Here is a 15,503-nt window from a genome sequence, read left to right as displayed (position 1 = left end):
GGCGGGCAGCCATAAAGACAGGGCTAAATTGTGGCGAGTCGAAGAGACTTAGTAGTTGGCAGGAAAAAAGACAGAGGCGCAAGGGGAGAGCCAACTGTACAACATCCCCGACAAACAAATTTCTCTGCAGCACCTGTGGAAGAGCCTGTCACTCCTTAATTGGCCTTTATAGCCACTCCAGGCGCTGCTTCACAAACCACTGACCACCTCCAGGCGCATATCCATTGTCTCTCGAGATAAGGAGGCCCAAAAGAAAAAGAAAGAAAGAGGGAAATATAGGGACATGTGGGGATGTTTGGCAGGAATATAGGATTAGTGTCGGATTAGAATAATTGGGTGGTTGATGGTCGGTACAGACTCGGTGAGCCGAAGGGCCTGTTTCAGTGCTGTATCTCTAAACTAAACTAAACTAAACTAAAGTAACAGCAGAACAGAATTGTTGCAGTATTCTAATCCTCTGGATAGTGACTTATTCTTACTCTAAATATAGTGACTGTAAACACCGTCTGGTGCTGATTGATATCCTTCCCTCGCACAGTCCTGAGAATCTGTGGGTCACGGGGGCTGCCTTTTGTTATGTTGCTGTCACACAGGATGAATGTTGAGCTGTAGTGAGTGTTGTATACTGTTGATGCTGTTTTTGAAGCTTGTTCGTGCTTTGTCTACAGAACTCTTGGAGTCTGTGTAGGCCGAAATGATAACTTATTTATTGTATTTACACAACTATATACACTGTTACGACCTGGTGATAAAGGTGTCTCTGGGTCTCTTTCATCTCTTTCAGCCTTCACCTGGTCTTATTGTAACACGATATCATTTTAACCACATTGTGTTTTGAGCTCCCCCTTTGGTGACTCATTGTTCACAGCTTTGCAATTTTCAGGGAAAGACATGAGCACACCAGGTTTTCTTAGGTTTATAGAAGAAAAGAGGCATTTAGTAAAACTTAAATATATGCTCTAATATGGTGAATGTCCACAGATATACAGCACACCCACGCTAGCATGCACTAGCTATACACACATGCAAATAGAGCCAGAAAAGAGAAGAATAAATAAAATGGAGAGGTTTGAACCAACCTCTGTAGATGTTTATTTTTGAATTCACTGTGCTTCAAGCTCGCCGTAGGGTCCTTGATTGTAGGCAGTCTTGCTTTTCGTTTGGGCCCAGTATTCGTCTTAAACCTTGTTCACTTAGAATTATTTTCTCTCTTGGGGTTCATATGTCTTCAATGGTTTCCGAGGCAGGTGAAAGCGAGTTGGGAGCAGACAAGAGAGATGCATTTTCCTGTCCAGCAACAAACAGTTTTGTGATTTCAAATTCCTTGTTGGAAGATCAAATTCAAAAATCTCCAACAGCCAGTTAGTCATGTGACTAAACTGGTCTGACCACTCTTCCGTGCATTGGGGAGCAAGGACTGGGTCCCTTGTTGCAACACTGTCTGTTTCTATGGGAATGTCTTTCTAGTCAGGAGATTGCAGTTTTAAGTTTTTAATGTTCATGTAGTGAAATAATGTGTGCCTCTTGGTAGGTGGGGCCCTGCATGACAACATTTTCCATAAGCATGCCTTGCATGCGCCTGTCATGATACTTCTTCCCAGCCGATGAAACATGATGACTATTACGTCGTTATCACAACTACAGTGGTGGGGTTACCCTCACTGTCTCAAATATTAACCCTTTCAGAGCCTTATAACCCATTAATGACTATTACAAGTCTGTAACGGATTAAGATTTGAAGAACCAGCTCTCTACCCTCAGCTCATTGAGGTGTGCCCCTGCAAGGAGAGACATCTGTAACAGAGTAACATGCATTTTGGGTTTTCATAATCCATTGATCTGTCTGGTTCTAGTGAATAATTCCATTAATAAACTGTTAATAATTAAATAAATAGTCCACTGCTTCAATAGACATTGCGCTTCAATATCTGTAATATTGTTAATGAATTGGTGAATTATAACTGATTTATAATCAGTTTGCAGAGAATTACATAAACATTACTGCACTGCAACTGACTATTCCACTCAACTGGTTTCTGTCTGTCTTTATGCTCCACATAAGCTTCTCCACATCCCGACCTATCCAGCCCTATCAGCATATTCTTCCAGCCTCCTTTGTGCTTTTCTAGATCCTCCTTAAATTATATTCAGCTCAACTGCTCCATGTGTTTCAAGTTCCACATTCTCAACACTCTCTCAGTAAAGAATTCTCTCCAGAATTCCTCCTTGGATTTTTTCGTGACTATCCTGAATTTATGAACACCAGGTTTGGAGACCTCAGAAGTAGTAATATAATCTCCACGTGTTCTCCACCAAATCTATTTATCATTGTAAGGGCCTCTATTAGGTAATCTGTCAGCCTTCTCTAACCTAGAAAAAAACTGCCACAAGATTTTCTATCTGTCCTGATCGTTATAATTTCTTAAATCTGGTATTATCTTTGTGAAAAAAAATCCTGCTGCTGTGCCTCGATATCCTTCGTGTGATATGAAGTCCGGAACCGTACACAGGACACTGAGTGTAGTATAAACAATGTTTAAATAAACTTAATGTAACCTTTCCACTTGTATTTCTCTTCCTTTAGAAATGATTGCCAATGCAGACGGGATCTTTTCTGACCCAGAGCAGTAGGTCCTTTCCCAGCAAATTTCCCTCGACCATCTCCGTCGGTACATTCAGAGGGCGCCATTTCCAACTCATTGGCTTGTCCCTGTTTGATTGTCATTCCAACTGGAATTCCTGTCTCCCTCACTCCTTCTGATGGACTCAGGTTCCCCTTTTAACTTTTTCTCCTGCTATATTCTTTCGTTCTGTGCTAGAAAAAAAATCGAACTTGCTTCTAATTTCAATCCCTCCTTCACCTTCATATTGTCCATCACTGACTCTTCCTTTCCCTTCTTCGACTTCTCCATCTCCATTTTATGGAGTTGGCTGTGCAGCGATATATAACCCTCACAACAAGACTGACTAAACTTGCTCCCATTTCCTCTCAGAATCTATTCCATTCCCCTTTTCCTTTACACCATCCACTTCAATTGTCGCCATATGCAACACATCATCCTCTGCCATTTGCACCATTGTCGAGCTAAAGCCAACGCCAAACACATCTTCCATTCTTTCCACCCCACCGCCCCTTCCAACACACTGGTTCACACTTCTGTCATCCCCACCATTCAGTTTCCCTCCTCACCCGCACCCTATCGTGCAAGTGCAGTGGATGCAACATCTGCTTTTTCACATCCTTCCTTCCAGCATCCCAAACAATCCAGCCAGGTGAAACAGAGATTTACTTGTGTACTTCTTCCAATGTAGTTACTGTATTCACTGCCCACCATGCAATCTCTTTTACCTTGGAAATCACGAAATGCGGATTGAGTGATTGCTTTGCTGAACACTTCCTTTAAGGCAGCAGGCAGGACCCTGAGCCTCAAGTCACTGACCCATTTAATTCTATATCCCAGTCTGACCTCTCTATCCTCGGCCTCCTGCACTGTGCCACTTGTAAGCTTATTGAGGCTCTGTGCCTTATTTTTTGATTGGCCCCTGTACAACCTGCCTGTCTCAGCATTATGAGTAAAAGCTTCTGATCATCACCACTGCTATTTTCTCAGATGGCCTTGTAATGGATGGTTGCTACGTCAGAGTTCCGGGAGTGAGCTGTGGGCTGCTTCTTGGGGTGAGAGTCCCTATCTGTACACGGCCGACGTCTGGTCAGTGGGAATGCCAGGGTGGGGGGGGGGAATGGGAGGGGTTGTTGCCGTGCCCATCGTCTACCCACCGCCCCCCCCGCCCCCTTCAGTATCATACCAGTGGTAGGGAAAGTGGCAGTTGGCCGCCCAGCCGTGTGGCTGTTGAGGCAGTTGCGTGGTGAATTAATGGCCACTTATGGTCACTTCCCTCGGTCACTGGCATTTTGCCAGAGATGGAGATGCAAATAACCAAATGGGGAGGTCGGCCAGTCATACCTGGTGGTCTCCATGTGGGCTGGGTTGTGCCCTATTCTTCGGACACGCTGTACTTCTGGTTGGCCTCACAGTGGCTAGGTCGCCCTGGCTGGAACAGCCCTGGCCGTCTCAATCACCCTCCCAGCCTCGCCGGGATCTGGTTGATTCGCCCTGATGAGGTCCAATCTCTGCATCCGAGGCCTGCGTCTATATTGCCTCTTCTCACTGGGTGGAGTCCCCGCAGTGACCACCACTCCCAGTAGTGCTGCTGTGACTGAAGAGCTGCAGGTCTTCTGATTTGTTGATAACGCTTGGAGGTGGGACATATTGCCTTAGAGGGGTGAAAGCCCCAACTGCATGCAATTACTTGCCTGAGCCATGCAAATTACAGCAGTGGCTTCACTGCCCCGTGGAGGAATTGACGCCAGTGGGCGGGACCACATGTCCTGGGGAAATTGCAGCCATTAACCCTGTGTCTCTCTCCACAGATGGTGCCTGTTCACTGCTTTTATCAGATTTAAAGAAGGCTTGCTATTTTGATTTCACTCAAATACTCAGACCTGGATATTAACAGCAGTAGATATGTTGGCAAGTGGGAGGGAGTGTGGCCAGAGTTTCAGCATCCTATAATGTTTGAAAGTGTGGCTTTGTCTTCCCCACTTGGAACTCAGCCACACAGACAGGACTGGCTTCCAGTTGCACGACTTGGACAGTGGAGTGGGCCGCAGGACAAAGTTTGTCCTCACCATGATACCGAGGGGGAGTTGTCCAATCAGTACAATTCGTGACTCCTCACATACTGAAGCTGTCCGTGCAGAAATGCAGCAAGGTCTGGACAATATCCAGACTTGGTCTGGTAAGTGGCAAGTAACAGTCGCGCCAGACAAGGAAATGACCATCTCCAACCAAAGAGAATCTAACCATCTCCCCTTGACATTCAATGGCATTTCCATTGCTGAATCCTCCACTATCAACATTTTAAGGGCTACCATTGACCAGAATTTGAACTGAAGTAGTCCTCTGAATACTGTGGCTACAAGAGCAGATCAGAGGTTAGGAGTCCTGCGGGGAGTAACACATCTCCTGACTCCCCAAAGCCTGTCCACCATCTACAAGGCATAAGTCAGGAGTATGATGGAATACTCTCCAGTTTAAGGAACACATTCTCAGATAAAATGAATGAATTGTTAAACTGGTGCTGGTAGCTGCCATATTCTGATAGCTATTAAGGCTGAGCAGAGAAAATCGAAGAAGCTAATGGTTACAGGAACAAAAGTTTATTTACATACGTCTTGTATCTAGGGCTTCCACTTACACTCTACCCGAGGGTCTGTACAAGATCTCTTTCATCACTTTCTGTGATGATGCTCACAGATTATTTACATACACTGCCCTGGACCAATCCTGTATCACATTATCTTACATCTCTCCCCGTGTCCCTGCATTCCCTTTCAGATTGTTAACCATTCTAGTATTTTTTACAGGTCTGCCATAACACGTTTTTCTTCTTTAGCGGGGGGTTGAGGCTTGAGTCTTCTAGTTTCTCCTCCTTCTTTTGTGCTTTGAAAAAACTATTTGATGACTCAAGTTCTTCACTCGAGTTGTTCTCTGGTTTGATGGTGATTTCAGCATTATTTATCCATCAATGTCTTGTGATTATTGGCTTCAAACCTGCTGCGCCATTCACTTAGATCATAGCTGATCTTTAGCCTGAACTCCATTTTCCTGCCTGATCCCCATATCTCTTCATTCCCTTAGACTCCAAAAATCCATGGATCTCACCATGGAATATACACAACGATTGAGCATCACAACCATCTGGAGTTGAGAATTCCAAAGATTCTCAACCCCACGAGGGAAGACATTTCTCCTCATTCCAGTCTACCTGAGAGAGATATGGATCATCAGTAATTGAGGATATTGAAGAGCGATATCGTTAGATTTCCAGTCACTAAGCGAATCGAAGGATATGGGGAATGTTTGGGAAAGTAGAGTTAAGTGAAACGTTATCTTTTTTTATTTAAGTAGAAAGTTTAATCGTCTAATCCACAGAGGCATGGCAGGCAGTTCAGAACCGTGGAGTGCACATCCTGATCCATGTGGATACTCCAGGACATCTCTCATCCCCTGGGTTTATCCACAAGTGCAGGATGCGTAGTCAGCTAAAGCTAGGGGTTTCTGAGCTTGAGCAGCAACTGGCACCACTGTGTTGCATCTGCTAGGCTGAGAGATTTGTGGATAGCACGTTTATATAAATGATAACCCCGTAGCTTAAGCGTAAGCAGGCAGAGAGGGAATGGACGGCTGCCAAACAGTCAAGAAAGACCAGACAGATAGTGCAGGAGTCCCCTGAGTGCAACTCACACACTGATCAGAATTCCATTCTGGGGTGTGCAGCCTGAGTCTAGTCCACGCATCACGGCTGGCAAAGATATGCAGGATGGAGGAGGGCAGGAGGAAGATTAGAAAAGCTATTTTCATAGGAGCTTCTATAGTTAGGGAATAGACAGGCATTTCTGTGGACCCAGACGTGAATCCAAGATGGATTATTGCCTTCCTGGTGCCAGGGTCAAGTATGTCATTCAGTGGCTGTAGAGCACTCCGAGGGGGAGGGGGAACAGCCATATCGGTATATCTTTACTATTAATTCCCTCAGTAGCCCAGGATGCAGCCTTTTCCACTATGAGCGCTTTCAACCTTGAAATTGACTGCTCTATTTTAATCGATTCCAATTTCTCCACGACTTCCTCTTTTACTGGGACATTTAACATGAAGACTGGGTGGGCTGGAATAGTGTCAGTGTTTAAAAGTTAAAAATCTCAACATGAACTCTTGCACGTTCAAAAGAGGTGGCACAGGAGGGGAACACCAAATGCACACCCGGGAGGTGGGTCAGCCTGGTCAATATTATAATGAGTCTTCAAGCCTCTGACTTCACCTGCATTACACGTTTATCATTGACGGGGCAGATTTCACCCTCCACACAAAGACACTCCGAAGTGACAATCGCATCCCGCTCCCGGGGTTGGAATCCTTCAATGATCTGGGGTGCATTGAAACCCTAGATCAACAACCCCACTATTGGGTCATGGATCGGACACCTCTGAAGGGTTGAACCAACCTCTACCCTCCCGGAATTTACACCACCCCAGTCTCCAGGGTTGGACTCTCCTGAGATTGGTCACTCCCAGATGAATGGGACCACTCCTTCAAGAGAGGAGAACACCCAGGGAGTGCAATCATCAGCAAACCTCCCCACTTCTGACCTTATGACAGAAGGAAGGTCATTGATGAAGGAGCTGACGATGGTTGGACCTAAGCCTCTATAAGGCGGCACATAGTGGCGCAGTGGTTAGCACCGCAGCCTCACAGCTCCAGCGACCCGGGTTCAATTCTGGGTACTGCCTGTGTGGAGTTTGCAAGTTCTCCCTGTGTCTGCGTGGGTCTTATCCGGGTGCTCCGGTTTCCTCCCACAAACCAAAAGACTTGCAGGTTGGTAGGTAAATTGGCCATTATAAATTGCCGCTAGTATAGGTAGGTGGTAGGGAAATATAGGGACAGGTGGGGATGTGGTAGGAATATGGGATTAGTGTAGGATTAGTATAGATGGGTGGTTGATGGTCGGCACAGACTCGGTGGGCCGAAGGGCCTGTTTCAGTGCTGCATCTCTAAAAAAACTAAACCACTTACCTGGTATCTTAGACTGATTAGCCCGATTCTGGTTCCCGCAAACAACAGGAATTGGGGCTTCCTATGCACTCTAGTCCTTCCTAACTTTATTTAGTTCTCCATGCAGCCTCCTCTATTCCAAAGAAGAACAGCCCTAGCCTACCCAATCGTCCCCACTACTAAAATTCTCCAATACAGGCAATATCTTCGTAAATCTTCTCCATACCTTCTCTAGTGCAATCACATCTTTGCTATAGTGTGGCGACCAGAACTGCACTCAGTACTCCAGCTTTGGCCGAACCAAGTTTTATACACGTCCAGCATAACTTCCCAGTTCTTATATTCTATTCCTGTCCAGCCAACTTCAGGGATCTGTGGATCATAGAGATGTAGAACAGGCCCCTCTGTTCCTCTACACTTCTCAGCATCCTACCATTTATTGTGTATTCCATTGTCTTGTTAGCCTTCTCCAGTGCATTACCTCAAATGTCTTTGGATTGAATTCCATTTGTCACTGTTCTGCCCTCCTGACTAGTCCATTGATAGCTTCCTGCAGTCTACAGCCAGTTTCTTCATTAACCAGCACGCAGCCAGTTTTTGCATTGAAGGGTTAGAATTATTTTCATTGTGCTTGGTAACTAACGTACAGGGAATACAGTTACAGCAAATGGTTAGATTTTTTTGACAACTGATGCATGGAGAATGAAGTTACAGTTAGATTTACGTTGGACATGATACCCAATGCAGAGGATAGTCAGATGACAGGTAATTGTTAAACTGGACATGATAACCAACAGACAGGGAATGTAATTACAGCTAATTGTTCAATTATTTATACACTGAGTAATGAAATGAGTGAATCGTTACATTGGTTGAGTTAACGAGTGCACATGGGAACGTGGCTAGATGCAATTCTTAAACTGTGCCTGATAAGCAATGCAGCAGGGAATAAGGTTACAGTGAAATGTAAATTGGACATTATAACTAGAATGCCGGTAGAAAGTAACAGTTAATTGTTATATCGGGCTTCATAACCAACGCACGGGGGTGCAGTTAATTGTTTAATTGAACATGATAACCAAACACAGAAGAATAAATTTGCTGTTAATTGGGCTCGACAAAAATGCACAGGGGAATAAGGTTACAGTTAATTATTGAATAAGTCTTGAGTTGCTATCTAAAAAGATAACTGTAGGGTTGTTATATGTAGGGTATATTAATTATGAAACGCAAAAAACAATTAATTGTAATCTTTTTCCCTGTGCATTAATTATCATGCCAGTTTAACAATTAACAGTTACTTGATTCTGTTGTGTTTGGTTATCATTCCCAATTAAACAATTAACTGTAACTTTATTCCCTTGTGCTTTGGTTAACATAACCAATTAAAAAAAATGGAACTTCTGATAACATTGTTATCAAGCCCACTATATCAATTATTTTTAATTTTAGGCATGATATTAGCATATTAATATTTGCATATTGAATTTAAATTAAACAATTTTCCCCTCAGATTGTGCTTCATATGTCGAATTTTCTAATTAACTAAAATCCTCAAATGATGCATTACCTACCGTGTCCAATTTAAAAATTAACCTTGCCTCTTTATCACAACACATTTAATGATTAATTTTGTGAGCTAGTGCCTTTGTTACATGCAATGTAACGATTAACTGCAACTTTATATACCATGTACTAGTTATCATGTCCAATTTTCATTGTTCCCTTGTGCATTGTTTGTTTTGGCCAATTAAACAAATAATTGTAATTCATTCCTCTGTGAAGTATCATCCCGACATAACCACTGTCTCAATCTTTATACCCTGTGTATGAGTTATCAAGTCGAATTTTAAATTAATCAGAACTTTATGTCATTGTGTATCAGTTAGCAACCGAAAATTGACAATTAATTGTATCTTTATTCACCTGAACATTGTTAAAAAAGAACATTAAATGAATTACATCTAACGTTATGTCATGTGTACTAGTTATCATGACAAATTAACAATTAAGTTTAACTTTATTCTCCTCTGTTTGTTTATCCTGTCCAATTAAATTATTAATTGCAATCTTATTCCCATGTATACCAGATATGATTTCCAATTTTACAAATAACGCAACCTTATTCCCATGTGTATTGTATCAAGCCCCGGATAACATTCAGCAGTAACTTTATTAACTGTAGATTAGTTATCAAGCACAGTAAACAGGTAATTTGAGCATTATGCACTGTGCATTAGTTCATTGGTACAATTTAACAATTAACAGTAAGCTTCTTCCCTCATGAATTGATTATCATGTCCAATTAAAAGATTAACTGCAGCCATATTCCTCTGTGTATTAGTTGCCATATGTGGAGGCGGTATTGTCGTGGTAATGTCACTGGACTTGTGTTCCAGAGGTGCAGGATAGTCCGCTTCGAACATGGTTTCAAATCCCAACATAACAGATGGTGAAAATTGAATGCAATTAATAAATCTGCAATTTTAAAAAATCTAGTTTAATGGTGACCATGAAGTTATTGTCAATTTCTGTACAAACCCATCTGGTTCACTAATGTCCTTTATGGAAGGAGATTTGCCATCCTTACCTGGTCTGGTCTACATGTGCCTCCAGACCCACAGAAATGTGGTTGGCTGTTAATACCCTCTGCAATGGTCGAGCCAGCCACTCAGTTCAAGGGCAACTAGGGATGGACAATAAATTCTGGCCTAGCCAGCAATGAATAAATTTTGAAAAATCAATTTTTATGACTAACGCAACTTTATTCACGTGTGCATTAGTTACCACATCCTATTAAACAATTAAATGCTATCTTATTCCCTGTATATTATTTTGAAACCCAATGTAACAATTATTTATAATTTAATGCACCAGTGTATTATTTATCAAATCAGATTTAAACTGAAGTATTTTTCCCCTTGAATGTGGCCCAATATGTTCGATTTTCTAATTTACTGTAACAGTGCATTGAAAAACATATCCAATCTAGCAAATGAAAGGAGGGCTTCCAGTTCTTGGATAATTGGACTGCATTCTGGGGAAGATGGGACCTGTTCAAACAGGACGGGCTGCATCTGAACCAGAGGGGCACCAATATCCTGGGAGGGAGGTTTGCTAGTACTGTTCGGGAGGGTTTAAACTAGTTTGGGAGGGGGATGGGAACCGGACTTGTAATCCAGGGACCAGTGGGTCCACTCAGAAAGACAAAGAGTGTAGTGAGGTATTGGGGAAGGTAGCACTGTCACAGAGGACAGATGGGCACGGAGAAGGGTTAAAGTGCGTATACTTCAACGCAAGAAGCATCAGGAATAAGGTGAGTGAATTGAAGGCGTGGATGGGCACTTGGGACTACGATGTTGTGGCCATCACTGAAACGTGGCTAGGTGAGGGGGAGGAATGGTTTTTGGAGGTACCTGGTTATAGATGTTTTCATAAGATTAGGAATGGTGGTAAAAGAGGTGGGGGGGTGGCATTGTTAGTTAGAAATAGTGTAACAACTGCTGAAAGAATTTTCGAGGAGGATCTGCCGACTGAGGCACTGTGGGTTGAGGTCAGGAACAGGAAAGGAGCAGTCACCTTGATGGGAGTTTTCTATAGGCCCCCCAATAGCAGCAGGGAGGTGGAAGAGCAGATTGGGAAACAGATTTTGGAAAGGAGCAGAAGTCACAGGGTAGTAATTATGGGGGATTTCAACTTCCCAAATATTGATTGGCAACTCTTTAGATCGAATAGTTTGGATGGGGTAGTGTTTGTGCAGTATGTCCAGGAAGCTTTTCTGACTCAGTATGTAGACTGCCCGACCAGAGGGGAGGCAATATTGGATTTGGTACTAGGTAATGAACCAGGGCAAGTGATAGAGCTGTTGGTGGGCGAGCACTTTGGAGATAGTGATCACAATTCTGTAGCATTCACTGTGGTAATGGAGAGGGATAGGTATGTGCAACAGGGCAAGGTTTACAATTGGGGGAAGGGTAGATATGATGCTGTCAGGCAGGAACTGAGGAGCATAAGTTGGGAGCATATGCTGGCAGGGAAGGGCACGGTCGAAATGTGGAACTTTTTCAAGGAGCAGATAGTAGGGGCCATTGATAAGCATGTCCCTGTCAGACAGGGAAGGGATGGTCATGTGAGGGAACCGTGGTTGACAAGAGAGGTTGAGAGTCTTGTTAGGAAGAAGAAGGATGCGTATATAAAGTTGAGGAAAAAGGGCACAGGCATAGCTCTGGAGGGATACAAGATGGCCAGGAAGGATCTGAAGAAAGGGATTAGGAGAGCTAAGAGAGGGCATGAAAAATGCTTGGCGGGTAGGATAAAAGAAAACCCCAAGGCCTTTTACGCGTATGTCAGAAATATGAGGATGACTAGGGGGACCATAGGTCCGGTCAAGGACAATAGCGGGAGACTGTGTGTTGAGCCGGAAGAGATAAGTGAGGTTTTGAATGAGTACTTCTCTTCGGTATTTACGAATGAGAAGGGGTGTATTACTGAAGAGGACGGTGTGAAACAGACTGGTAAGCTCGAGGAAGTGCTCGTTAGGAGGGAAGATGTGTTGGGGTTTTTGAATAACTTGAAGATAGACAAGTCTCCCGGGCCTGACGGGGTATATCCAAGGATGTTATGGGAAGCAAGGGATGAAATTGCAGAGCCGCTGGCAATGATCTTTTCATCTTCTCTGCTGACGGGGGTGGTACCAGGTGATTGGAGGGTGGCAAATGTTGTGCCCCTGTTCAAGAAAGGGAATAGGAACAACCCTGGGAATTACAGGCCAGTTAGTCTTACTTCGGTGGTAGGCAAGTTGATGGAAAAGGTGCTGAGGGATAGGATTTCTGAGCATCTGGAAAGACACTGCTTGATTCGGGACAGTCAGCACGGTTTTGTGAGGGGTAGGTCTTGCCTCACAAGCCTGATTGAATTCTTTGAGCAGGTGACCAAGCAAGTGGATGAGGGTAAACCAGTGGATGTGGTGTACATGGATTTTAGTAAGGCATTTGATAAGGTCCCCCATGGTAGACTTATGGAGAAAGTCAGGAGGCATGGGATAGTGGGGAATGTGGCCAGTTGGATTAAGAATTGGCTAACTGATAGAAGGCAGAGAGTGGTCTTAGATGGTAAATACTCAGCCTGGAGCCCAGTTACCAGTGGCGTGCCGCAGGGATCAGTTCTGGGTCCTCTCCTGTTTGTGATTTTTATTAACGACTTGGATGAGGAAGTCGAAGGGTGGGTCAGTAAATTTGCAGATGATACAAAGGTTGGTGGAGTTGTGGATACCGAGGAGGGCTATTGTCGTCTGCAAAGGGACTTGGATAGGTTGCAGTGCTGGGCTGAAAAGTGGCAGATGGAGTTTAACCCTGAAAAGTGTGAGGTCGTCCATTTTGGAAGGACAAACATGAATGCAAAATACTGGGTTAACGGTAGGGTTCTTGGGCATGTGGAGGAGCAGAGAGACCTTGGGGTCTATGTGCATAGATCATTGAAAGTTGCAACTCAAGTGGATAGGGCTGTGAAGAAGGCATATGGGGTGTTAGCGTTCATTAGCAGAGGGATTGAATTTAAGAGCCGTGAGGTGATGATGCAGCTGTACAGGACCTTGGTAAGGCCTCATTTGGAGTACTGTGTGCAGTTCTGGTCGCCTCATTTTAGGAAGGATGTGGAAGCCTTGGAGAGGGTGCAGAGGAGATTTACCAGGATGTTGCCTGGAATGGAGAATAAGTCTTACGAGGAAAGGCTGAACATTCTAGGCCTCTTCTCATTAGAAAGGAGAAGGATGAGGGGTGACATGATAGAGGTTTATAAGATGATCAGGGGAATAGATAGGGTAGACAGTCAGAAACTTTTTCCCCGGGTGGAGCAAAGCGTTACAAGGGGTCATAAATTTAAGGTGAAGGGTGGGAGATATAAGGGGGATGTCAGGGGAAGGTTCTTTACCCAGAGAGTGGTCGAGGCATGGAATGCCTTGCCCGGGGAAGTTGTTGAGTCAGAAACTTTAGGGACTTTCAAAAGGCTTTTGGATAGGTATATGGATAAAGGAGAATGATGGGGTATAGATTAAATTGTCCTTGACAGAGGACAAAGGATCGGCACAACATTGTGGGCCGAAGGGCCTGTTCTGTGCTGTATGTTCTATGTTCTATGTTCTAAACCCGTGCCTCTTGAACATGACCAAAATAAGGATTCGCTGTATTAGTTAGTGTCCCTGCTACATGCAAGTTATCAATTAAATGTAACCTAATGTGCTGTTTTTTCTAGTTGCTTTATAAATTTGACAATTAGCTGTAATTTCTACTCCCGTGTATTGATTGTCATTAACAATTTTACCATTATTTGTAATTTACTTAACTGTCTGTGACATAGCAGGACTAACTTAACAATTAACTGTAACATTATTCCCTTGTACCTGCATTTCAGTTCCCAATTTAAAAACCAACTGTAGCTTTGTAACTCATATACATATCATCAAGCTCAATTTAGCAGTTAACTAATTTTATTAGACAGTGTATTTGTTACTTTCACTTGAACACATGACTGCGACGTCATTCCATGTATTGGTTATAAAGCCGAACTGAACGTTTAACTGCAGTTGCATTCCCCTGTGCACTTTTTGTCAAGCTCAATTTAATAATTAACTCTAAGTTTATCCACCGTGTATTGTTTATCAAGCCCAATATAACAAGTAACTAACTTTATGCCGTGTGCATTATGTAGCATGCCCAATGAAACAAATAACTGCAATTTTATTCCCATGCATGTTGTTTATCAAGCCCAATTAACTGTAATTTTATACTCACATATATGATTAATTAAATCCAATTTAACTATTAACTGTAACTTTGCTACTTGGATATTGGTTATTAAGCACACTTTGACAATTAAGACTCACGATATACTCTCTGAGCTGAATTTTACCAGCCCCTCGACGTCAGAGGATGAGGGGCTGGCGACCACATTGGAATCATCTTGAAGGGGTGCCCCTGATGTGGTGCACTGACTCGCCTCCTCAATCTCAGGGCTCGTTGCATCGGCGTCAAGGTAAGGAGCTGCTGTCACTGGAAGGATAACAGGGATAGGATGTCAACTGAAGCTGGCTTCAGGTCATCTTTGAGCAGAGTACAGAGATGTGTCATCACCCTCTCTACATGTGCAGTCACCTCTGACACTGGTGCTCTGACATACACTGGTATGTTATGTAGGGACTGTAGATGACCTGCGTTCTGTAGTGGCGCGTTCTCCTTGGGGGCCTCCACGTTGTCTGCATCTGCCTGGTTGTTTTGCCTGTGGCGCATATGGATCCCACATCGGAGTGGGCCACACAATCTAGGATGAGCCATACCCATTTCCATGTGATAAATTAAGTTGTATCCTTCACTTATTCGAAGGTTCCTAACATTTTGTCTCCTGTCTCTTCACTGTCCAGGGCCCCAAATACTACTTTCAGGTGAAGCAGTGATTAACCTGTTATTCTTTCAATGTATTATACTGTATTCGCTGCTCACAATAAGGTCTCCTCTGCACTGAGGAGACTAAACACAGATTGGGTGATCGCTTTACTGAACACCTCTACTCAGTCTGAAACCATGACCCCAAGCTTCCAGTTGCTTGCCGTTTCAACACTCCCCCCTGCTCGCATGTCGACATTTCTGTCTTGTGCCTGCTCCAGTGAATATCAAAGCAAGCTCGAGGAGCAGCACCTGATCTTTCAATTAGACATTCTACAGCCTTATTGATAGAAAATTGAGTTCAATAACTTCAGATATTTAAATTGTTGACCTTGTGACCGCTTTTCAGGTGGTCAGTGCTGCTCATTATTCTACCATTAACACTCTCTGGACTAATGTTTTGTCTTTCATCGCGAGCATTAACACATTTTTTGCCTTTGTCCCAGGACAGTTT

The sequence above is a fragment of the Heterodontus francisci genome, chromosome 21 (genome assembly GCF_036365525.1).
Source record: "Heterodontus francisci isolate sHetFra1 chromosome 21, sHetFra1.hap1, whole genome shotgun sequence".
In the NCBI taxonomy this organism is placed as follows: Eukaryota; Metazoa; Chordata; class Chondrichthyes; order Heterodontiformes; family Heterodontidae; genus Heterodontus; species Heterodontus francisci.
This window is presented reverse-complemented; position numbering follows the sequence as displayed.